Genomic DNA, 24,232 nt, shown 5'->3' on the forward strand with positions numbered 1-24,232 from the left:
GCCTCTTCACATAGCTATATACACTGCCAGATTGGCAACACAACTTTTATGATGTGGGTAGACTACCTCCACCTGAAACACACTGCTGCTGCTGCTTGTGGCAATGAGTTGCCTGTGACAACACCTAGAGAACTTATTGTTCAATTTATAGCCTACTAAAATATATTGTGATTATATTTATTTATTTGCATTTATTTTGTGCTGAAGGCCTCAAAAACATTCCTTGTTTTTCTTTCTTTCAGTCTTTCTATCTTGCTCCATTCCTACATTGAGCTCCATGAAGGTCAATGATCTGGAGGCACTGGAGTCACAGAGGCACTAAAGCCTGCCCACATAAAGCTTTTTGCATAAGGTTAAGGCTTTTCCTTTCTGGTTATTTTTTATGTTATGGACACCAATATTATAAAGCCTCATTGATCCCATTTTTACTGGAGAAACAAGTGGAACAGGAGCCCCTTTAGCTGTCAGTTGAACAAGTAAGGCTGTTGACTTTTTCAGTTTTTCTACCAACATTTTCTTAGGAATTTGAGTTAAACATATTAGGGATTTTTAATCAGACTTTTTCTTCTCTCTCCAGATTTTTTAGATTTAAGATTTCAGCCTTTGGTAACATACCTGATAGTTTTCCTGTTTCCATGCATTGACAAGTAAGATTACAAAGAGTAAAATGGCCCTTTTATAAGTGGAAAAATTCTAAACAAATATTACAACATTTTTCATTCCTTCTTCATAAATCACAAAGAAATATGTATAAGGGAGGAATGATATCTACAGACATCTAAAAACAGAGGAAGAATAAATGAAAAATACATTTATGCAACTCTTGTATGCAAGCCTTGTAGAAGATACCTTCTAAAGCCAGTAATGCTAAGATTGGGCTGAAGGAAGAAAGGAGGCACATACTGGGTGAAAAGAAATAGCTGGGAAGAGAATACAGAGATAAATATGTAGGTAGCAGCCTGGAGCAAATCCATTGGGAGATTTAAGGATAAGGAAAGTGATTTAACTGGGATCCTGAACTGAAATCAGAACCTGTTGAGGAGTGTGGGGATGATAGTAGGATGGTCATGCTCTTTGGTATGTATGAGAAGCATTCTGTTCAGGGGGAGTCTATAAAGCTGGGACTTGGGAGGTTATCAAAGAAAGTTATAATAGAGAGCATGAGATGAGATGAAAGCCTCAATGTGTATTTCACCAAAAGTAGACTCTAAACTCAATACAGTAATATTCAGCATTATTGGTATTGCATACCATTTACTGAGTGCATATTTTATTTTATTATTTGAATAATCATGTTTAAAAAGCAGTTATTGCAAGTGGCACAGTTTACAGCAAACTGTCTAAGCCTTTATTTCAGAAAGCCTGCTCTTATTAGGATCTAATCCTGCTTCTACTGAAGTCAGTGTCAAAGCTCTCGTTGCCTTTCATGTCCCTTTAACCTTGAGATATTAGGCTTTGTGCTGAGCTCATTTATTTTTGTGCAAAGACTGGGCCACTTAATTCTTGTTGAAAATTTGGGCTGCTGTACACGTGCAGGGAGCGTGCTCCAACACACTATAATTCCAGTGCATCAGAGTGGACTTGATTAATTGAGTCTGCTGGAGTGTGGAAGTTGCTGCACTCCAGCAGCCTCAAGTGTCATGTGTATCAGCGTCCTCGTGCTGAAAATGCCTCATTGAAAAGTTGTTCAATGAGCTTTAGTTCAAAGCACCCCACTGCCATTTTCAGGGGGTGACGATTCACATGATGCTTCAGGTGCTTTTAATGAGCACAGCTCTCAGAGCTGCGCTAATTCAAGTGCCCCCCGTGCCTAGGACAATAGCACGTAGTCATAATGTTTGATCAGGCATTGTACTGCAAAGTGAATGACCTTGGGGTGCTCGGAGCATGTGTATAAACGCCCTTTGATTTCATATCTAAGACTAAAAAAGTTTTGCATGGTAGGATTATGGACTTGGGAAGGGGGCAGGAGTGGGTATCACCTGCTGAATTTTTCAGAAGCTCCCTACTTATAAAACTCAAAAATTGCTTACTTTTTTAAGACACCATCTATTCAGAATTCTAATTTCTGGATTTTAGATCTTTCTGGTAAAATGGTTACACTATAAGAACATTTGACCTTTGAGGACAGCAGTAGTCAGTGTGAATGGGGGGCAGAATTTATACTAGTCATCACTTGCAACCCCCTGTGAAACATATACTTGGTCTTGCTAATATTCCAGTCAGTTCCCTCTGCAGTTGGTAGAGGATTCCTCTCAACTTTCAATACAGCTGTGCTATTATTGGAGTCTGTTGCCTTGAGTGATTCGATGCATGTACGAACCTGCTTTGACACATGATTTTCCTGGTCTCTCTTGGAGACTGCATCAAGTGCTTTGGCACAGATAAACTTCTAGTGCTTGCCATATGTCCTTGCCGCAGTGTTCTCAGCACCTTGATATGTCCAAGGTATTTTTCTTTGGTAGTGTAGTGCTCCAGCACCAGCACTGTAAGCCCAGCAGGATGGCTTTCCTACCCAGACCTTCATCATCAGACTGCTTTACAAACACTGGTTGGTGACTCAATTGAATATTCTTTTCAAGGATGGAAAGAAAGCCTCTGCTTCATGATCAGGTTCTGCTGATGAGTGGCTTTGAAAGTGCTCAAATGCCCTCTGCAGAGGACCTCAACACCAGAAGCAGAAGGGGCATATGTCATCTTTCAACAAGAACCAAAAAATCAAGAGCCAATTTAAAGTGTCTAGAGCACTGAGCCAGCCTGCCATGACAGGACATCCCTGTCAGAAGTGTGTCTTTTATACCTATTGACTCCTGATCACCTGGCTCTAAAACCCATGTCATTAGTCCTCAAGTTTGGAAAGATCTGCAACTCCATGGGGAAAAGGATCTCATCGTTACTGCAGCTAGCTCTGAGCAGGCACTTAGATATAATGTGCACAAAACCTGCTTGACTTTTTCATGTCTGAATACTGAAATGCAGTATTCACAACATGTTCGCTACCAAGTGACATTTATCCAAGGAAAAAGTGAAACACAGCCTTACACTGAAGTAACTCGCTCCGTACTATGCAAAGTTAGCCTCCAGAAAGTAAGGAGTAGCTAGCTATACATGGGTGTAAACCACACTGGCATACCTATTGTTTACATCTGCTAGACAACTTCATCCCACAGCAGCCTTTTACTCAGTGCAAACTGGATCCACCCTGGCTAGTGCAGGTGCTGTAATAGGGCCTACTGAAGGTCTGCTTTTCATTATGGAATAAGATTTACTAAGGAATAAACTCTGAGTACGAAGAAGTAACTGAGACGCATTTCTTCCATCATAATTTTGGTATGTATTAACATCCTAAAATTTAAAGATTAATTCAATTTAAATATATTTGGCAATTATTTAGGGATATCCTGGATTAGTCTTAAGGTGAACCAGTGTATCGGTACCCTTTCTTCAGGTTCACATTGGGGCTGGGCACTTGAAATCTGCTAAAAAAAATCTGTCTCACATTTCTGTGGCTTGTCAACACCGATAAACATGTCTTTTGAACCACTTATTTCCTTCAGGTTCCTGGAGCCACACCACCACATTTACCCCAGCATAACCATCCTAATGAGGCCCATTTTATGCTTGAGGTTAAAAAGTTCCAAAGTTTTACTTGCCACAAATTAAAGCCCTTAGAAAGTTGACTGAATTTTTTTCTCATTTGATAGCAATTTAGTGGGCAACTTTGTTATTAAATTCCCAAATCTAAACAATCATTTTATTGCATTTCACAATCCTAATATATCTGTCCTGAAGTTAGGATTCAGTATCAAACTGCACTGAGGCAAAGCAGCCTTTATTGCTTGCTTCAGAGATGTTTCCATCAAAGACAACTACAAATCAGCCATGTGCTCCATGCATTAATATACAATAGCATTGTACTTTAGATTTGGCCTATTACAGGGAAGCATATTTTGGTCCTCCTTTGCTATGGATTTCATTTCCAAGGCATGGGAAGCCAAACTAACCAACACAGTAGAAACTCTGCATGTTCTGGGATGACTGTTAAGTTGACCAAGGTTATCTTAACGGTGTGGTGGGTTTTTTGTCTTAGCATATATCCTACAGAGTAAGCTCGAATTTAGGACCAAGCTTCCTTTATGTTAGTGACTCCACCCCTTCCTATTTCTCCCTTTTTGATGGCTTACAGTCTCCAGTTATTGTTGCCTGTTGTCGATTTTTCTTTTGTTACAGCCTTTTTTACATCCCAACAAGTAGGAATCCTCACAGGTCATATCTACAGAGACAGGTATTGACCTATAATTTTGCTCCTCTGAAGAGATCTTTCCAATAGGATTTTTACTTACTCATCTCTCCTTAAGTTTTCAGGAGTCTTTGATAAAGTGTTTTTATATACATCATTATTCATTTTGAATAAAATATTTTTTCCATTTTTTAAAACTTGTCTATTTAAAATCGAAAACATGTACTTCCTTTTCAGTCAGAATAATTTGAAGGCATACAAAGTAGACCTGTGCGAAGCAGCAAGTATTCAGTTCGCCTTCAGATTCAGCCGATTCGGAGGGACAGCGATTCAATTAAGTGATTCAAATCGCTGTCCTGATTCGGTTCAGCCAATTCAGATTCGGAGTTTCAGCCACCAAATGAGGCCAAATTTCCGCTGAATCGAACAGGCAGTGGTGGCAGCACCCCAACCCCCGGCCCGCCTGGCTGCCCCTCCAGGCCCCAGCATCCCAGCACTTAAAAAACCCCCACAAAACAAACAAACACAAAAAAGCTCTGCACTCACCAGCTGCAGCAGGGGGGATCAGGGCCTCTGGGGGCTCATGGCAGAGCCCCTCCATGCAGTACAGGGCAGTGGGGATCGCCCCCCAGCCTGGCACCCCCATAGCAGCTGTCACATAGAACAGGCGCAGCATGGCTCGGCAGGGTGCCATGTGCTGTCTCGGAGTTGGGGTGGCTTCAGCAGTCACCCAGAGCTCAGCAGCATTCAGCCCAAGCAGCCCCAGCTCCTGGACAGCATGCGGAGCCCCACAGCACCCTGCCAAGCCACGTTGCAGCCACGCGGGTGCCAGGCGGGGGTGTGATCCCTGCTGCCCTGATTGCTGCTGCTGCTGCATCCAGTGAGTGTGGGGCTTGCTCCCCTCCCCCCTCCTTCAGCCCCCCTGCCCCCTACTTACTAGCACAGAGCCCAGGTCCAGCTCCCTGCGGCGGCAAGCGGGGACCGCCCAAGTCTCCAAATCAGTTCAGAGGCTTTAGAATCGATTTGGAGGCTTCCGGTTCAATTCGGACCTTTTAAAGGATTTCCCAATTTGATTCGGATTCAGAGATTCGGCCCCCGGATTGGGCCAAATCTCCAAATCAATTCAGCTACTGAAGCTTTGCACAGCCCTAATACACAGCAAGTATGGGAGAACACCTGATTCATTCATACCCACCCTGTCATGCTACAGCTGCCACACAGGGCCAAATAAAACCCTCCAGAAACTTAGGGATTTCACTTTTTGCATTCTAGGGAACCAAGACACATGAATACTCTTCTAGGGAACTCTTACACATGAAATAAGAATCTTACTATAATATTTTCTTCAAAGAAGCAAACTACAAGTCAGTAATTTTCTCTTGTTAAGTATTTTCTGCTTTTCAGAGTGTCTACTTATTGAGTAATGCTAGTATTATACCAAGTCTCATTAGGCAGTCCTAGTATTGAAAGCTAACAAAAATGTAGAGAAAAATTAATGAACACTTGAAATCACATGTGTATTAAAGTATAAAGTGCTTACTCTGTGAAACATTGATGATTTGTACAGAAGAGTGTAAACACAAATAAGAGATCCATTTGGATAAAAAAGAGTGGTAGTTAGCCATGTTAGTCTGAAGTCAGCCAGAAAGCAAGTTAGAAGTTCACCTTAGAGACTAACTGAATCAGAGATGCACACACTTTTGTGAGCCTTGGCTAACTTTATTAGAGATATTACCTTCTATGAGTCTATGATTCTAAAGTGAACTGTGGCTCTTGAAAGCTTCTGCATCTCTGATTCAGTTAGTCTTTAAAGTGTGCCTCTGCCTTGTCATTTGGACAAAAGCAAGAGCAGTGGGATGAAATCTAAAATAAAATTTAGGCTGAATAGCAGAAAAACCTCAGAGCAGTGCAGTTGATTAGATAATGGCATATCTACCGAGGAACGAAACAGAGGGTCAATCCCTCTGACCGTTTAAATCTAGAATGCACATAGCACTAGCCTATGTACTGTAGGAAACAATTTTGCAATAGTAGAAGGGATAGATTACGGCATCTAAGCACATGCCCACATTTTTTGCGGGGAATGCTCAAATCAGTGAATTTACTCTCTCACACAAACAATTTAAAGACCGTGTGTGTGTGTGTGTGTGTGTGTGTGTGTGTGTGTTACAAATTGGTGAAGAAGAGCACTTCAGGGTTAAAACCTGCTTGTCCCACAAACCCTAATTCTGCTATGAACTCCATGCAAGCTCAAGATTATGGGGAAGGACATGTACCATCAACAAAACAGGGGAACTAGCTATCCACAGCATTATCAAGCACACTACTTAGTACTAGTCCTAGAAGGAAAGCAGGAGACCAATGGCAAACTCTGAGACCACTCATGTTCCCTGGAGGAGAGAGAAAAAATGGAAAACTCCCATTTTATACACATCTGCAGGGCAACAGAGAAATGAGCAAATGACTCATGGATGGACATAGTGGGGTCCTGACCAGAGAAGATGGTGTCAGGGATGGTGGGAAAGAGAAGTACAGTATAAGTGAACAAGGAGATCTCAAGGAGACCAGAAAGAGCATTCAGAAGCTCTAAAGGCGAGATCAGTGGGTTGATTTGGTTTGTCTGATGGATGAATTTAGAGGTAGGTTGTGCTGAGAGAGGAAAGGCACAGGTATACAGATTATCCTGACAACAAGGGATTTTCCACATAAAAGGAAGTCCTGAAGAGAGAGAAGATAATAGACATATGTAGAGGGAGGGTTTCTGAGAGGAGGGAAGTCCAGACAAGTGGTGGGTTCCTGAGATATGATGTAACAACGATGAGAGATAGGTTTGTTTTCCAGTTACTGCACCTCTCTGTTGAAGGAGTCTGTCTGGTTCCCACTTTTCTGCTGTCTGGTTGTCTGTGCTGCGAGGCACTGCAATGTGACTGCTATTTCAGAAACAGCCATGTGCAAACATATGCTCTGACACTCACTCCGTGCTCTTTTTCCCACGCACAATACACATGCATTTATTCTTGATTTCAAAAGAAGACAGACTGAAAGTTCAGTTTTGCTCCTTGTGTATAGAATCTGGAATTATGGAATTTCTGAGATATTTTACTCCCTGACACGCCTTTGAAAATCCCAGCCAAAAAACAGAAAACACAGCATGAGAGTACTGGAGGTGACACAGACTGGAGAGGAAGTCATTTCCTGGAGATAGGAGGTGTATGCTAACAAGAAGGACAGGAACTTTTATATAACACCAGACCTGTTTGCCTTTCCAGTTATTAAGGTTCCAGCTCCCTCGCGTGTCCCTCCTTTCCAGCCATATCAGTTGTGTCCTGGTCTTTCCCTTGGGGAATCTCTTGCCCATTATCTCCTCATTTTCCCCATCCCTGCCAGTACTTGTCTCTCCCAAAGGTGGTAGATATGACTAAACCAGGCAGTGGAATGACAACTGGTTCCCATAGCATTATAATAACCTGTAATATAGGGATTTATACTGGAAACACTAATCTTTACTACAGTGGTCATATGAAATAAAGATTCAGCATCAGCAATAGCATGGCTGACAATCAGGGCAGATTACATTACTCTTAAAATCTCTTTTCTTTTATCTACATAATGTGATTAGATATTTAGAAATACTTTATTTGTTTTCATAGCTTGATATTGTGTGATCCTTTCTACTTTATTTGTAGAGACATTATTTTGCCACATGATTAGCTAACACAGCATCCAATTACACAGATATGGTAGTAATTGTAAGCTTGTGTACAGAGAAATTACCATACAAATGATATAAAATAAACTAATCTCAGTAAAACAGGGTAAATCAGAATGATATTATAACAGGAAGACTGTAGAGCATGTACCCTCATATAGATCTGTCATTTCATTTTGAGTTAGCAGAAGTAATCTAGGCTTTCTTTTAAAAAAAAATGGTGACATTTTAAAAATAAAAATAAATTACTAGATGCTCATGTATAATAGCAGCTCACGTATTAAAGATGAACATAAACTGATTACTGTGGCCTATGCTTGCTATAGGATCCTAATGTGTGAGAGAGTCTAATATACAAATCTTACAAATTGAAGTGATTTGCATTTTGGTTTCCAGTTATTTTGGTTTCTCTGATGATGTTATCCCCATTGCTGCTGAGGCTGCTTTGGCACTTCCTTAAACCTTGCACCAGTAAAAAAGATGAACTACAGTATATCTCCAGGGAGAATGGCTCCCAAGAAATGAGAAGCTTTAAATATCAGCAGCTTCCCCTGTAGGGAAATGTAAATCATTCCTTGAAGGACTGAGAAGCCTTAATGGTTGAATCCAGGACACAAAAAAATAGGTTAAATAGGTTCAAGAAGTAAAAAAAGGATAAAAACAAAGTCTAGAGAGTGTCAGCCTGTAGGGGTTGAATCAAGAACAATGCTGATGTATAGAAAATGGTAGAGTAGTATTTTGAAATCCAGTTGCAAGTTAGGAATTACAAAACTCAAATTCTCTACTGGTCAAAAAGCGTTGGTCTAAGTGAATTTGCTGCAAAGGTAATTGTTCTCTTATAGGTTGTCTTATAGGTTTTATGATAAAAAACAGTGTAGATAGTAAAAAGAGAAAGGCAGTTCGGTAGTAAGGAAGAAAAAGGTTCTGTGTTTGTAACCCATTCTGATCACAGAAGTTAGGACTACATTAAATATCTCCAAATCCAAAAGACATTTATGACAGGAAGAATAAAATCTTATTTCTCTTTATGGACTTCAGTCCATGCCTGTAACCGTTGTGTATGTAACAGGAGTTATGGCTAGACAAAGGGATTTTTCAAAACAAAAGTGGGGGAAGAAGAAGGGTAGTTTATCTATCTTTCAAACCAAAAGTGGGGGAAGAAGAAGGGTAGTTTATCCATAAATAAATAAGGTTGGAGCAAGGTACTGAAAACTGATAAAGAGAACAGAAAGAATTACTTGAGAATATCCTCTTAATATCCCAGTCTTCTACAGATAGAGCAGTGTGTAGTAGCTTCTCAGACATGGACAGACATCAGTTTGTAGGCCAAGAACAAATCAATCCTGCAAAAAGAAAACAAAATAACCAGAGAGTGAATGACTACAGCAGACAGCTATTCCTCCCACCAACAGGTTTCCTCTCCTTAGATCTACTGGACAGTTCAGCACCCAAGTGACTGCCAGTGGAAAAAGCAACATAGTGTAAACATAGGATTTGTGAGCTAAATTCTCATTTAGTGTAAACTGATGTAGCACCAGTAAAGAAGATGCAGCTAAACCAATTCACACCACCTAACAATCTCATTCTCCGTGCTTCTTCAGAATGAACTAAACATTTTGCAAATCTCTGGTGGTATTACATGCCTACAAAGGAACAAGACAAAGGAAACTGTGCCATAAAATACATTTGTATCAACCGACCAGAATCATGTGCCCTTCCTTCCAGCCTTTATGGCAGCAATAAAACAGACCTGGCTTGCCAGTACTAAGTTCTCAAATGAAGTACACCATTCTGATTGCACAGCACTTCCTGGTCCCTCTTAGTATTTTAATTATAATTTGTATACAGGCAACATAGCTTAACTGTACTGTTTTTAAGAACTTTAAGAGGAGGAGTTCTCTTATTCTACCAATCATTTTGAATATTTTGGTAACTACAGGACAAGTGCCCCTGGAAAATGAAAATATTTTCCATTTGTGCACTGCTCAGAATAAATCTAAAGGAATGCTGAAAATGAAAAATCAGATTTTCTATTGGTTATTGAACTGGTGCTGAATTGCTAGAAGAAACACTAGTGCTGTACACCAAAGCTCTTCCCAAAACGGTGGCAAAGCCACTCGTACATGAAAGAGAAGAGAGAATCAATTTCATTTTTATTTGCATTGTTATATGTTAATAGTTTACATCAGCAAGATATTAATCAAAATGCCTGACCCGGAAGTTTAAGGACCAAAACTTAAGTATGCCAGACTGTTGTTAATAGCCAGGCAATGCTCTGTGTTTTTGTCATTATTGTTTAAATAAGTTCAGGTCAGACTGTGCTCCATTCAGGAAGTATGTAATAAAAGGAAACTCCTTATGGAGTTTTCTGAACATGCTTCCCTTGTGAAGGGTAGGGCTTGTCTCCTGGAGAATCAGCAGAGGCTTAACCCCAAGACCAGTAAATCCAGAGAAGCCAGGGTCATGCTTCTATACTGACTGTTTGCTCCTAAATGTGCATGTTTGACTCAACCCTTCACCCACTGGGTTGCACAACATATTTACTACATAGATTCACGAGTGACCCTTATTGACATGTACCTGCAGAGGTTTTTGCATCTAAATTGCCCATGAGTATAATAGTGTGCACCTGTTTGAATAAGTTGGACAGAATGTCATATTCCTGTCTGTATTGTTTTCAGCCTTTACTGCATCTGGAACTTAAACACCAAGCCTGAAACACCATCTTCTTCCTTGAGCAATGCTGTTTCTTTCTGTAGGCCCATCTCCCAAAGCTGCTATTACTGTAACAATATACTTGTATGCCATATTTCTACATGGATTCACGTGTTGTTAAGAAGGAAGGCAAATGCCCTTTTCCCTTCTACCCCACCCCCATACACCATTTGTGGGTCCATTTCCAACTCTATCCTGAAACCTCAGATTCAGTCAACATCCAGTGAAGAGTTAAAGAAAACAAGAGAACTCCGCTTTATCCCCAGAGCCATGCATCTTTTGCCTCTATTTTGAAACTTGATTGGCTGAAGTCATAATCCATAAATGTGTAGTTTGTCAGCAGCTCCCAATTTTGCATTCACAGCCAGACACTCCATCAGTTCAGAGTGTAATGGAAAGCTGTGCTGCCATATTCCTGCACTGCAGGAGAATATGGGACTTTCATAAATGTCTTATCTCCTTTCACTCCCTCTCCTTCTAAACATGTCTTCAGTTCTGTAGCTTCTATTCCTAGGTTTCAGACTTGCTCTTCTATCCAGCTCCACATGTTTCTATAGGATGCCAGTCATGTAGACTGCAAAGTAGGGAGTACTCTGGCATCATTATTCAGCATAATTATTGGGTTTCTGGCAAGACCCAAATCTTCTAATATTTAATGTATTCTTAAATATATGCTTATAGGTAAGGAAGGAGAGCATTTAGGTAGATACTGTGGGCTCTCAGCATTTAAAAAACCCCCCAACATTCCTGTCGGAGGTCCACTACTTCTTACATACCGAGAGCACATCAATTAAATATTCAGAAATAGAGCTAGTTACATGAGCCAAGGATAAAAATTTTACTCCATTTAATCTCATTAGCTCCACAGACCTGCTACAGATTTTAAAAAAATGAGCTGGTCTATATTATAGTTTATTAAATATTTTTGCTCACAATATATACATTCCAAATTGGAGGCCAAATTCTTGCCCTTCCTCATATATGTATTATCCTGATAAAGAGGGCCTCATGAGCTTTCTACAGTCATAATTTTTGGCCTAGGTAAGGAATGCCAGATTTGTGAAAAACTACCTGCCTTATTTTGCAATGTAAATCTATTATACTAGTTAATGTTTTTAAAATACAGTTAGCTTTTTAGGAAAATAAACTTCTGCAACAAATGACTGAGGAGTCTCGGTAACACATTGAACAACTGAAATCAGGGAAGTATTCAAAGGGCAAGACAGAGGTAGTGCACACCTTTGCTTTACCCAGGTAAACAAACTAAGACTTTGTACCATGCAGAATTCTAAGTTATAAACAAGCTCTGATGACATCATGTTACCATCCTGAGACTTATTGGTTATTTAAGATGCTTTCTAGAACCCCTGATTAGGCTCTTTAGTATATTCATATTTTTATGATATACCTATATGCATCCCACCGTGTTTGAAAGAATTTTCAATAATAACAGAGCAAGTTAATATCCAGGATCCTGCTAGTTTTTTAAATGTGAAGAATATTTTTGTGCAACCCCTTAAATGCTTTGGAAGAATACTGAAGTGAATAAAGACAAATTTGTTAGTCTTTAACAATACTGAATCCTATCTAAGGAATCAGAACTCCTAGCAGAGGTGATATCTTTTATTAGACCAACTAGATAGTTGCAAAACAATGTCTCTTATTTGCAAGCTTTTGGGAACACACACACTTCTTCAGGCATAAGAGAATGTAAAGATTGTAAAATCACACAGACTCTTCTTCAGGCATAAGAGAATGCAAAGATTGTAAAATTTCTCCTAGGGGGAAGTGAAAATTCATGTGTCCCAGGAGACGTATGATTTTTCTTTTCCACCTAGGAGACATTTTACAATCTTTGCATTCTCCTATGCCTGAAGAAGAGTGTGTGCGCCCAAAAGCTTTCAAATGAAGAATTTTTGTTGCAAATATCTAGTTGGTCTAATAAAAGATACCGCCTCTGCTACAAGTTCTGATTCCTTTTGCCTGTAGACCAATATGGCTACAACCTGTATCCCTGAATCCTACCTAATGCACATGCTGAATATCCAAGCAAGTTCAGCCCAGTGAATTGCAGCAGAGCTAAATAAACGCACCATGAGGTTGAGTTACCAAGGTAGGAGTGACAATTACCTGGTCAAAGGACAATTTACAGTAAGTAAAATCCAAGTGGTTTACAGGAAATATTTTCAGAAACTATTATCAGAGCTACTTTAAAATATATCTGCATTGCTTATATTAAAGTTTATACAGACTTTTGCCACAAAGTATGTTGCCTGAAGGACGCTACTTTTCTAGGCAACCATACAGTTGTTAAACTTGGCTCTCCAGAAGCTCTCTTGATGCCATCAGCAACTCATGTTTTCTTTTGTGGGATTGAGGCTGGGGGATATTCTCATTTTGTGGGGAAGAAAATTAAATAAAGGGGGGCACTTCATTTTTTCATGTAAGAGGTCAGATACATATATGGCTCTGTAAGTATTAAATGATACTGTGTCCAATGACCATGCATGTGATTGATGCATGAGGATTTAAAATTGCAGTAGGTGCTGGGATATTTAAAGGTACCAACAAAAAACAATTGCTGAAAAAAAATTTGCAGAGCGTGATACTGTGGTATGGCAGTGCAAGCCCCGCATATTAAAAGAAAAGTAGCACAATTGTAGTTATCTTTATCAGTCAGAAGTTCTTGCTGTACTGGATTTCCATGGAACTGAAAGCAAAGTCATCAGTAACAATGGGTGCTTTATTTTTCCTGCACAATTGCTGCCAAAACAGTCCTGAGACTTCCATGAGACTGCTACGAATATGTTGGAGTGGGATGAATCTGGCAAAACACTGTTAAACTGCGCTAGCTGTATGGCTGCACTAACCGATAATTTCAGTGCAGGGCTGAAAAAGAAAAAATAGTTTCTGTGGCTGCATCTACTTGTGCAGCAGACTGTGCAGTTGTTATTGCATGGTATAGTAAGTGGCATTACTGCACAGTACAGTTGCCACACATTTTTTTCAGCCAATGCTACTCTGCAGTAGTAAGAAGCTACTACTCAGTAGTTCATTACTACTACGCAGTAGCATTGCCACACAGTTAGTGCCTGGCAATGCTACTGTGTGGTAGCAATGAGCTACAGTGCAGTAGCTCATTGCTACTGCGCCATAGTGTCTTGTGTAGACGCGTCCTAGACAGAAATAGAATTGGTTAACCTCGCAATATTGTTGAGTAAAGGCTCATGATTGTTGTTTTACTCCCTACAGGCATCAAAGAAGATATCATTTCTACTGTTAATGACAGTGTATTGAGATCTCAGATCAGGATTGCAGTCTCTTTGGACCCTACCCCACATCCCTCAAAAACCTTATTGAAATTGATCTGAATTTAAGGTGAGCAAGGAATGCAAAAACAAGTCCTTCCCTATAGTTTTCAATTTACTGTAACAGACGCCTAGGGAAGAAATGTTCACTGTTAAACTTAAGTGTGCATCATCTTGTGTAGACTTTCCAGTGACTCTCATAGTCTCCTAGACTTCCTTATGAAATGCTTCCTTTTGCTGCTCCAAGGCAAAGCATGGGAATCTGTAACAATTTTTTATGCAAAAGGGTGGAAATTTAAGACTTACCTTTTTCAGAAACTATATAAACTCCCTTCCTTGGAAACTGGTGATGTGAAGCCTCTCAGCTGCAGAAACAGATACAGAGTTGGTAAACATAGTGGAAGAGAAATCTATGGTCTTTTCAGCATCCTACTCAAGTGCCCTAAAACTGACGTCTTCCTAATGCGGGCTCTCACCACAAGTCTGTGGCACCACATACTGCATGTTCAGTTGTTCTCCATGCTACAAGGGAGCAGGGCAGGGTTTTTTCTGACCCCTGGATATCCAGGGGTCAAAAAAACCTGCAGGAAAAAAAGCGGAGTGGTGCACGTCAGGGAAGTGTGTGCCGCTCAGAACTGGAGACTGGCTGGCCAGAGCCACACTGCAACTGCTAGCCAGGCTTTGCACAGCAGGATCAGCACTGCTGCAGCCCTGGGAGGCCCTCAGGACCCAAGGTAAGGCTGCTGGGGCTATCCCAGTGCAGGCCTCAGCCTCCCTTACTTACTGCACACCAGGGGTCATGTGGCACAGGCATTCCCTGGAGATAACCAGTGGCAGCACAAGGTGCACCACTGCTAGTTGTCCCCGGGGAAGCAAATGTCCACACACATGTGGACATGGCCGGGGAGGGTTGCTGGCATATGACTCACTAAAGAATGAATTGCAGTGAAGAGTGGAGGTGAATTATTATGTCTACCTATCATTTTCTAAACAGTGACAGTACTTGCAGCTCCTATAGGAAAGTTTACAAGCCTCTCCTACATTATATTATTAAGCAGTACTTTACAAAGCTCCTAATACTTAAGCAGCTTTGCAGAAGGTAGGGCAGGTTGCCACCTTAGGGCATTAACAGACATGCTCGGGGAGGGGGGGTGCACTTTAATTAGTAAGCCTGGCTAATTAAAAGATCCTGAGCATCATATTTATCAGCATGCTTGTGCTGACAAAATAGTGGTGGGGTGATTTGAACTAAAGCTTGTCTGATGAGCTGTAGTTCAAAGCGCCCCGCCACCATTTTTCAGTGCAGGGATGCTGATACATTTGACACTGGAGGCTGCTAGGGCATGTTGATTTCCCTGCTCCAGCAGACTCGATTAATCACTGATGCAGCAGTGATTAATTAATCATTAATCCAGCAGACTCGATGCACTGGATTTACAGTAGGGGCAGGAAAAATACAGCCCGTGGGCCAGATCCATCCCACCAGACCATTCTATCCAGCCTGTGGGGCAGCTAAAAAATCTAGAAAATTAATATCTGCCCCTGGCTACCTGTCAAAAGTGACAAGGCACCAGAGGCAGTAGGACCCAGGGGGAACTGGTGGTAGGACCCAGCAGCCGCAGCAGCAAGACCTGCCCATCCCCATCCCACCCCTAGCCCCCCTCCCAACCCCGCAGCTGGAAGCCTCTGCCAGCAGAGGTTTCTGGCCTGGGACCCTGGGGCTGTTCCTGCCTTCCTCTGCTGGGGGGTGGAGAGTAGTGATGGTGGCAGCAGGCAGGAAAGCAAGGAAATGGCAATAGCTGGTGACAGGGGAGTGGCAGCAAGCAGGCACACAGGAGCACAGTGACAGCTGTGCAAGAGTGTGGGGCCCACGCTGATGTCCTAGGGCTAGGGAAGGCAGGGTCCCACAGTGGGACAGCAGGAGCATGCGGCTCAGGCTAGCAGGGGCTCTATGAAGCTGGGCTGGCTCCCCCCACTCCCTGCTGGTGTAGCCCAGTCTGGCTCCTTAGAGGCCCTGCCAGCTCAGGCCCTGCACTTCTGCTGCCCTGCCCACACTCCTGCCCATCAGTTGCTGCATTTCTGCATGCTTGCTCACTGCCACTTCCCCACCACCTGCCACCACCATTTCCCTGCTTTCCTGCCCACCACCACTGCCATTCCTCTCCATTCCACTGCCCACTGCTCTGGCACCACATGGTTCCCAGTTGCAGCGCCAGGCCACAGGACTCAACAGAAGTTGGCCTGGCCCCTGTGATTCTTGGCTGGCTCCATGCAGTGCCGGCCAGGCAAGTTGGGCTCCTGCTGCGTCCTGCGGTCTCAGCCATGCAGCTGGGATGTGGTGCTGGAGCAGTGAGTGGTGGGGGGGAAAGGGAAGTGGCAGGAGAAGGGCAGCAGTGGCAGACAGGAGGGAGAAGTGGTGGTGAGCAGGAGCATGGGGCCTGTGCCAGTGCCCCGAGGTCAGGAGTGGTAGGAGCGCAGAGCCCGGGCTTGGAGGAGGGCTGGCAAAGGCTCTGCCTGTCGTGCGGGGGGGGAGGGGCTGTGGGCAAACCCTCCCCCTCCACACATGCCACAACCCTCTCCAGCCACCCTCCCCCCATGCACTCATGGGCCCCCCACAAACCCCATACCCACTCACACTCCACACATCCACACCCACATGCTCCCCCACTCCACACACACACACCCCTTCACCCATACCTCACATAGCCACATGCCCACAGCCCCCCCCCCCCCAATATACAAGAATAAGATTTGATTTTACTCCATTGGGCAAATAAGATTTGATTTTAAGCTATTGTGCAATCACCTCCATGTACACTACACAAACATGTAAATCAGGACAAAAATATTTTTTGAAATCAAATTAATGAATGTTGTAATAGATGTTTGAATTTTAGAATATAATTTGGTATTTTTCTGGGTCCAAGATGGCAAACCCCCTTGCTGAAAGGAGGGCTTCGGGGGGGGGGGAGCAAAGGGAGAGACTTCTGGTGGCAAAGGTCAGGGGTTATAGGGTGGGACTTCCAGTCCCAAGATAGCAACCAGGGGGAGGGGCACCTGTCAAGGGGTGGGGCTACCCTTGTGGCCCTCAACAGCTTGCCAAAACTCAGTGAGCAGCCCTCCGCCTGAAATAATTGCCTGCCCCTGATTTACAGTGTGTCAGAGCAGGATCCCTGCATGTGTATAAGTGTCCTGAGACACTAACTGGTTCAAAGAGGCATAAGCTTTCATAGGCAACAGCCTGCTTTGTCAGATACTATGAATGGACTTGCAGAAAGAAAAGGCTTAAAATAGAGAGGAGTTTAAATATGAAAAAAGGCACAGGGAGAAGGCACGCTGTTCAGGGAGGCAAAGCAGAGAGGGGTTGGAAAGGTCAATAGGGATAAACAAGTGAGTGCAGCTGGCATCTGGGCCTGTAGCAAGGCTTAGTGAGAACTGGAGTTAGGTAGTCTGTTGCTGGAGAGAGATTTTTTGAGTTCTTGGAGTAGCTTTGAAGAGTAGAGGCATTAGAGCAATATTGTACTTAGCATACTGATTACATTCCAGAAGATGGAGCCATTACAGAAGGACTTAAGGAGTCCACATTCTAAAAGGGATTGACATCCTCAGGACCATATACAAATATCTAAGTACTTTACAAGAAGTAAGAACTCCTGGTCTCCACTGTAATGGGGAATGTCAAACCTTTTCCAGAAATAAAGGGCTAAGGTGTGCTCTAAGGAAAACCACCTCTTCCCTCCAGAATGCAGCTGCTCTGTATCAGTGCAGAAAGCTTTCTAGTGGGGCCTCCGGAGGCTGAATGCCTAAAACAGGCCAGATTAGGGCAATGTCTCTTTTGGGAACACCATTATAGAGAAGTCTAGGACAAGAAAGTAATGTTTGGATTATTCTCAGAGATTATTACCTCTGGATCTTACCGATTAGCAGGATAATTGGTATTAGCCACAGGAAGCAAATACCCATAACATGACAAATTCTGTTTCAACTGCCTGGAGTTCATAGAAGGGTAATGATGAAAACTCTTGCTAAGAATAAATTCCATATATCAATGAAGTCTGCTGTGCTTAAGTAAGGTTATGTGATCACAGATGCTGTGGTCACAAAAGAGAAGGTTTATGTTCTAAGATTTTCATAGAATCATAGAAGTAGGGTCGGAAGGGACCTTGTAGATCTTCAAGTCTGACCCCCTGCCTGGGCAGAAGGAAAACTGGGCTCAAATGACCCCAGCCAGGTAGGCATCAAGCCTCTTCTTAAAGACCCCCAGGGTAGGATCCAGCACCACTTCCCTTGGAAGTTGGTTCCAGATCCTGGCCGCCTAACTGTGAAGTAGTTCTTACGGATGTCTAACCTAAACCTACTCTCCAACAACTTGTGACTGTTATTCCTTGTTATCCCGGGGGGCGCTAGGGGAAACAAGGTCTCCCCCAAATCCTTCTGGTCCCCCCTAGTGAGTTTATATACGGTCACCAGGTCCCCCCTCAGCCATTTTGATGTGGTTGTGGGAGTTCTGCCTCACATATCAACTGTCAGTGCAAGGAGACAGTACTGTAGAGCTCTGAGTAGCCGGAGCAGATTAGAATAAAGGATCCTCAAGAAATCTAAGAACTAGATTCTAAAACAACAGGTGTTTATATGCTTTATGTGCTTACATTTCTGCTGTAGTATGCATCTGCCCCTTACCTGCAAAACATCAGTTCTACCACCAAGATCAAATCTGTATTTTCCTTTGTCATTTTATAGAAGTGCACTGATACATTAGTCCAATATCAGATTGGCACCAATATAAAGAAAATTGACTATCGGAAATCAGCCTGATATAGCCCATAATTTAGCCAATAAATGCCTGTGCATGCGCGCAGCCACAACGCAGCATGCAGGCAGTGAGGAGCACAGGTCATCAGCTTGGAGAACTGCTTGCCACTGGTAAGTCTGTTGTGGAAGGGGAGGGGGGAGGGAAGGGGCATGGGGTGGGGCAGATCAATGCCCCCTGCAGTGAGTGAGGGAGTGGGGCAGGGGCAGGCGCTGCCCAGCCAGGGTGGATCAGGGCATGGAACAGAGCCCGCTGCTCATCTGGGGGGGACGGGCTGGCGGGGGGGACACAGATTCCACTGCTGTATGCCTCCAGGGAGGATACAGGAGGGGCGTGTGCCTCCAGATCTGTGTGGTGGAAGGGGGAAGCAGGGTGGGGCTGCCACTACAGGCTGAGCCCAGGGCAGTGCTGGGCTCTTCGTGGCGGGGGCTGGGTCAGGCTGCACTCAGGGTAGGTGGTGGTGGTGCGCTGGAAGCGAGGCTATGGAAGGGGGGGAGCTGCCACCACCCCAAATTTCATCATACCCCCCCAGTAGTCCCCTCCCACCAGTGTTGCTGCCTGAACTGCAGCCCAGCCCAGCCCTGCTCCCACACAGATCTGGGGACACACACCCCTGTGTCCTCCTAGGATGTGTGCAGTAGAAGCCCTCCCCCCATGCTTATCAGAAGCTTATTATAATACAGTAGTTAACATGGACATTATGATATTTTGTAACACCATAATTAGTATTGGGCCTGGTCCTAGTTAGTCATGATGTAAGAATAGAGTTCACATCATCCTGATATTACAATCGGAGCAACAAAGCCCTGATACTTGCATAGGGCAAAATGACCCTAAAGCTATAGGCTACCTAAACTACTAAAATGCATACAACCTAATCCAGGATGATGTGTTTATATGTGGCCTGATTGGCTATTCTACCCTTGTTCCTCATTGGTAGGGAACTACTTAATTTGCAATTTGACAGATTTTTTGGATTTTGTGTAAACCATGAAATCGGACATTGTTCACAAAAACAGACATTTTCTGTGAAATAATAGTAATAAAAAAAACCCCACTTACTAAAAATAAAATACTGGCTCCCCGGTGGGAGTTAGCAGTCCTCATGGCCCCTGCAGCTTGACTTCACAGCTCACTGGAACCAGGGGTGCTGCTGGTCTGAAGGGAACCAGCCAAGATAGTGGCCACCCCCGCACCCTGCCCCTCACAGCTGACTGACTGAGGGCGCCTCAACATGCAGCCCCACCCCTTTCCACCAATCAGCAGCGGGAGGCGGGACTGCCCTCTCAGCCAATCAGAAGTCAGGTGCAGGACTGCACAACAGACAGCCCTTTTGGCCAATCAGTGGTGAGGGGAGGGCTTGTCACAAAAAGGCTGTGAAATTGGGTCCATGCACCATGAGCAGCCTGCAAAAATTCCTTTTGCTCGTGGCAACTTAAGTAGATCCCTACTCATTGGTCCATGCCACAGAACAAGCAGTTCAGACATTTATAGTTCTTAACAGAAAAGCAGCAACCGGGCTGCTCAATGCTTAATAAGCCTTTAGTTATATCTGATATCTCATTGCCCTCTAGCCTTGTCTTTTTGTTTCTGTCCTGAATTTTTCCTCCAACCTTGTCTTCTGGCTCCATTCTTCTCTAGCCTTGTCTTCAGCTCCATCTGCTCTCCAGTTACTGCCTTTGGCTCCTGAGTTCTCAGTATATTGTGCCCTAACCAATGGACAAAACTATCTTTGCCCCATTCTGACATAAACTGAAGGTGAGCTGTGACATCTGACAGCTTCAAAAAATGTTTCCTCCTCCTATCATTATTTCCTCTAAGTTTTAGTCTAAGGCAGTTTCTCTTCTTTCAAGTTCCATTTTTGTAAGCACTACGACAGTCAAGCCATGTGTGGTTCCCTAGAAAAAAACCCCATTCACATGCTGTCTCAGTTGCTAACTGAAGCAATTTTTCAGCTGAAGGTAAGGCACAGACACTAGGAATAGAAGACTTCCTGCAATCAGAGGAGAAAATGTAGTCCTATGACTTATGACCAAGGATCCAAGTTTTCTATTCACCACAGAAAAACATGGTAAAACCAAGATTTTCTCATTTTAAGGAGAAAAATGTGGGAAACAGTGGGTTTCCCCTTGCAGGTTGGCAGAGTTCCAGCCTACAAGGGGCTGTGGAGAGCAGGAAGAGGGTGATCAGCAGGAGGCACCATGTGCATGTGCGCATGTACACAAGCATATGGCTGCTAGGCAATCTGGAGAGCAGCTCCCTGCAGGTAAGTTTGGCAGCAGCAGGGAAGGTGGCAGGGAATTGAGGCCCCCATACTGAGGGAGGGAGGAAGGAAGGGAGGGAGGGAAGGAGGAAGTTGGGCAGGGTGGGGGCTGCTGTCCAGCTGGGGCGGTGCATGGGACTTGGGGTCTGGGGCTCGAATACACAGCTGCAGGGCCCAGGCAGGGAGTGGAATGGGGCAATGGGCAACTCATTCAGGGAGATGCAGGGGGGGGGGGGGGGGCTGGCCCCCCCACCCTCCCCACTACTGTGTGCACTACCGGGGGGGCATGGAGGACACATACCTCCCACATTTGTGCATGGGGCAGGGGAGTGGGCTGCCCACTGTGGGCTCAGTCTCCCCACCCTACTGCCCTCCCCCCAGGGCCTCCATGGCCTAGCTGGTGGGATCTGGTGCAGCAGGGCAGAACTGGGTGGGGAAGCTCAGAGCTGCTGCTGGGAGCCTGCACCGCCATGGCAAGGCACTCCCTGACTGCCTGGCAGCAGCAGGTGTGGTAGCACAGAGTTGTGCCCCTCACTGCTGCTGGGTGGGCAGAGGGAACCTCATCATGGCAGCATAGGGCTTGCAGCAGTGGCACCAAGCTTCCCTGCCTGGCCCCACTGTGCCAGGTCCCACCTGCTGGACCATGGAGGCCCCAGAGGGAGGGCAGCAGGGCGGGGTGGCTGAAGCAGCCAGTCTGGATCCCTCCCCCGTGGGCTCTGCTTTGGCTATGCTTTGGGGAGCCATGGCTCTGTGCTCCACTCTGCTGCTGTAGCCACTGCCTCCTGCAGGTGGCAGCCACATTTCAGGTGCTGCTGCAGGGGAGCAGGGGGCTGCAGACCTGGGTCCCTGGCCCTGTAACCCTGGCAGCTGGAGGCCTTCCTCCAGCAAGGCTGGGGGGGCAGGGGACTGTGGGTGGGGAGTGAGGGGCACAAGCAGGGTTGGGGAGGCTATGGTTGGGGATTAAAGGGCACCAGCAGGGCTGCTGGTTAGGAGTGAGGGGCAATGGTATGGGCAGGGCACCAGCATATCAGGGCTGCTCAGTGCTACAAAGCAGTGGGGTGGGGGATAGCTGCAGCTGGACCTGCATCCTGGTGAGTGAAGGGGGCAGGGGGAGCTCTGATTTTCCATGATAGAAGTCCCCAAAATCAGATGCCAACATTTATAGGTATTTAAAATTTATTTTATTATAGTGATTGAGGCACTGGTATGCTTCCAAATTGCTTTATAATTGTAAACATATCAATAAAATATTGTGTTCAACTGATATATATATATATATATATATATATCATTTTAATAATGTAAAAACACAGATTTGGGGTTTTTTTATCCAGGATCACAGAGGAAGTCTGTAGCAAGCAAGGCTATGTATGAAATGTAATAACCCAGTCCTCTACTCTACTTAAAGTTTCTTTGTAAATGCATAAATAATAGGCATAGCCCCTGTCCTGAGGATCTTACAGATCATTTGATTGAGACAACTAACAAAACTCAAACATTAGATGGCTATTAGATGGTGGTAGCCTGCAGATTGTTGCTGGAAGGCTTTACTTCAAGATTTTTAAAAGTGCAGTTGGCTATAAGTTAATTCAGTTACAGGGAACAACATGCACCTGAGTGCAAGTGGTATTTCTAATTTCACAGAATTGTTAAACACTTCCCTTGAATGTGAAACAAAATGGCAAAATAACTTATTTATAGTCCAATAATGTTAAGGGTCTGTCAGAAACCCCTTCTAAATGCCAAAGTTCGCAGTTAAGGCACCAAGCAACAGTAATTTCACCCCCTTGTATATACCCATTATAACAGGACATGATGTCATTAACAGAAAGCCTTATTAAACAGAACCTTTATTCCTAAAAATAGTGTATCTAAGTGAAGATACTTACATACTCACTTCAAATGGACTCACTTCAAATCTCAAGGGCCATTTTCTATTGACCTGCTGCCCGAATGCAGTCCTAGGAGTTTCTAATAACAGTGTCCAAGAAGGAGATCCTCAATGTGACTCCATATGGATGTAGTAGAACACTCACATTGAAGTCCTGCTCTTCTATTGGCTGCTGCATGACAAGAACAGACCAGTACTGTAAATAGAACACTATCCATGGAAACACTTACTTCAACACTTCTGAAATGCTTGGATTAGTTTATAAATAATGATGACCCTTCTTAAAGGTACTCAGCATTGACTTAAATATTCTGATCTTGAGCTAGTTATATGGCTCCCAGTCGTACTGGGCAAACCTACACGTGCAGTTCTGGTGCCTGAATAAACTGTGGAGCTTATTGCTCTGGGGTTAATTGCTCCCAGGCACACCATTTGAACATAGCCCCAGGAGCAATTAATTCTGGAGGAATAAGCTCCACAGTTTATTCAGGCACAACACGTTCAGCCTGGGTAGAGCAGACATGGCTGGCAGGGGGCCCCAGGGGTCAGCCTGCCAGCCCTTCGCTGCTCCCATTGGCTCTGTATGCTACAGAAGGGGCTGGCTGTATCATGAAAGAACTTCAGTGTAGGGCTACCTGGCAGGCAGATTCGGCCTGATTCGGTGGCTGAATCTCCAAATCCAAATTGAATCGGGACCAATAAAAAAGGTCCAAATTGATTCGAAGCTCTCTGAATCTTTGGAAAAGATTCGGAGAGCTTCAATGATTCGGGTAGACCCCGCCTGCTGCAGCAGGGAGCTGGAGCCGGACTCTGAGCTGGTAAGTAGGGGCAGGAGAAGTAAGGCTGGAGGAGGGGGGAGGGGACCAGGGGGGGACCCCTGCCAGGGCCCAGTCCCCACCATGGCTACCCCTCTCGGCCCCAGCTCCTGGCCCTTTAAAAAGAAGCCCTGACTCACTGGGTGCTCCCGGGTGGTGGTGGGGGGGGCAATCCCTACTGCCCACCGCTGCCCCAGGCTGCATGGGGGGGGCTCTGCACAAGCCTCCCAACCCCCCTCCACTCCCACACCCCACCATGGCTGCCCCACCCACCCTAGCTCCAGCTCTTTAAGAAAAAGAAAACCGAAAAAACCCCGGGACTCACAAGCTCCTGCAGTGGCCTCAGGGGTGCTTGTGGAAGAGCCCCCCACGTGGCGCAGGGTTCAGTGGGGATTGCCTCCTGCTGGGCACAAACCAGTAAGCCTAGATTTTTTTGTTTTTGTTTTTCTTAAAGGACCACAGGTGGGGCGGGCGGGGCATC

The 24,232-nt window shown here is 44.4% G+C and overlaps 2 long non-coding RNA genes across 4 annotated transcripts in view; one reads left to right on the forward strand and one right to left on the reverse strand.

Annotated features, from left to right (window-relative positions):
• Nucleotides 1–240: 240 nt before the first annotated feature.
• The window catches only part of LOC112550174, a 33,364-nt gene continuing 9,372 nt past the window's right edge, over nucleotides 241–24,232 (forward strand). Inside the window, exons 1-4 of one of the 3 annotated variants that reach the window (XR_003093851.1) lie at nucleotides 241–352; nucleotides 13,917–14,042; nucleotides 18,713–18,895; nucleotides 20,424–20,638. This is a non-coding gene — a long non-coding RNA (uncharacterized LOC112550174). Of the gene's footprint in view, nucleotides 477–13,916; nucleotides 14,043–18,712; nucleotides 18,896–20,423; nucleotides 20,639–24,232 lie in introns of those variants that run through there. The other 2 variants (XR_003093849.1, XR_003093850.1) reach the window with 2 other exon arrangements.
• Nucleotides 9,106–23,053, reverse strand: LOC106722176. The gene is made up of 3 exons (XR_001358000.2): nucleotides 22,935–23,053; nucleotides 14,279–14,337; nucleotides 9,106–9,292 (listed from the first exon to the last, which is right to left on the reverse strand). It is a non-coding gene; the product is annotated as an uncharacterized LOC106722176 (long non-coding RNA).

This window comes from Alligator sinensis, unplaced genomic scaffold (genome assembly GCF_000455745.1).
Source record: "Alligator sinensis unplaced genomic scaffold, ASM45574v1 scaffold73_1, whole genome shotgun sequence".
NCBI lineage: Eukaryota > Metazoa > Chordata > Crocodylia > Alligatoridae > Alligator > Alligator sinensis.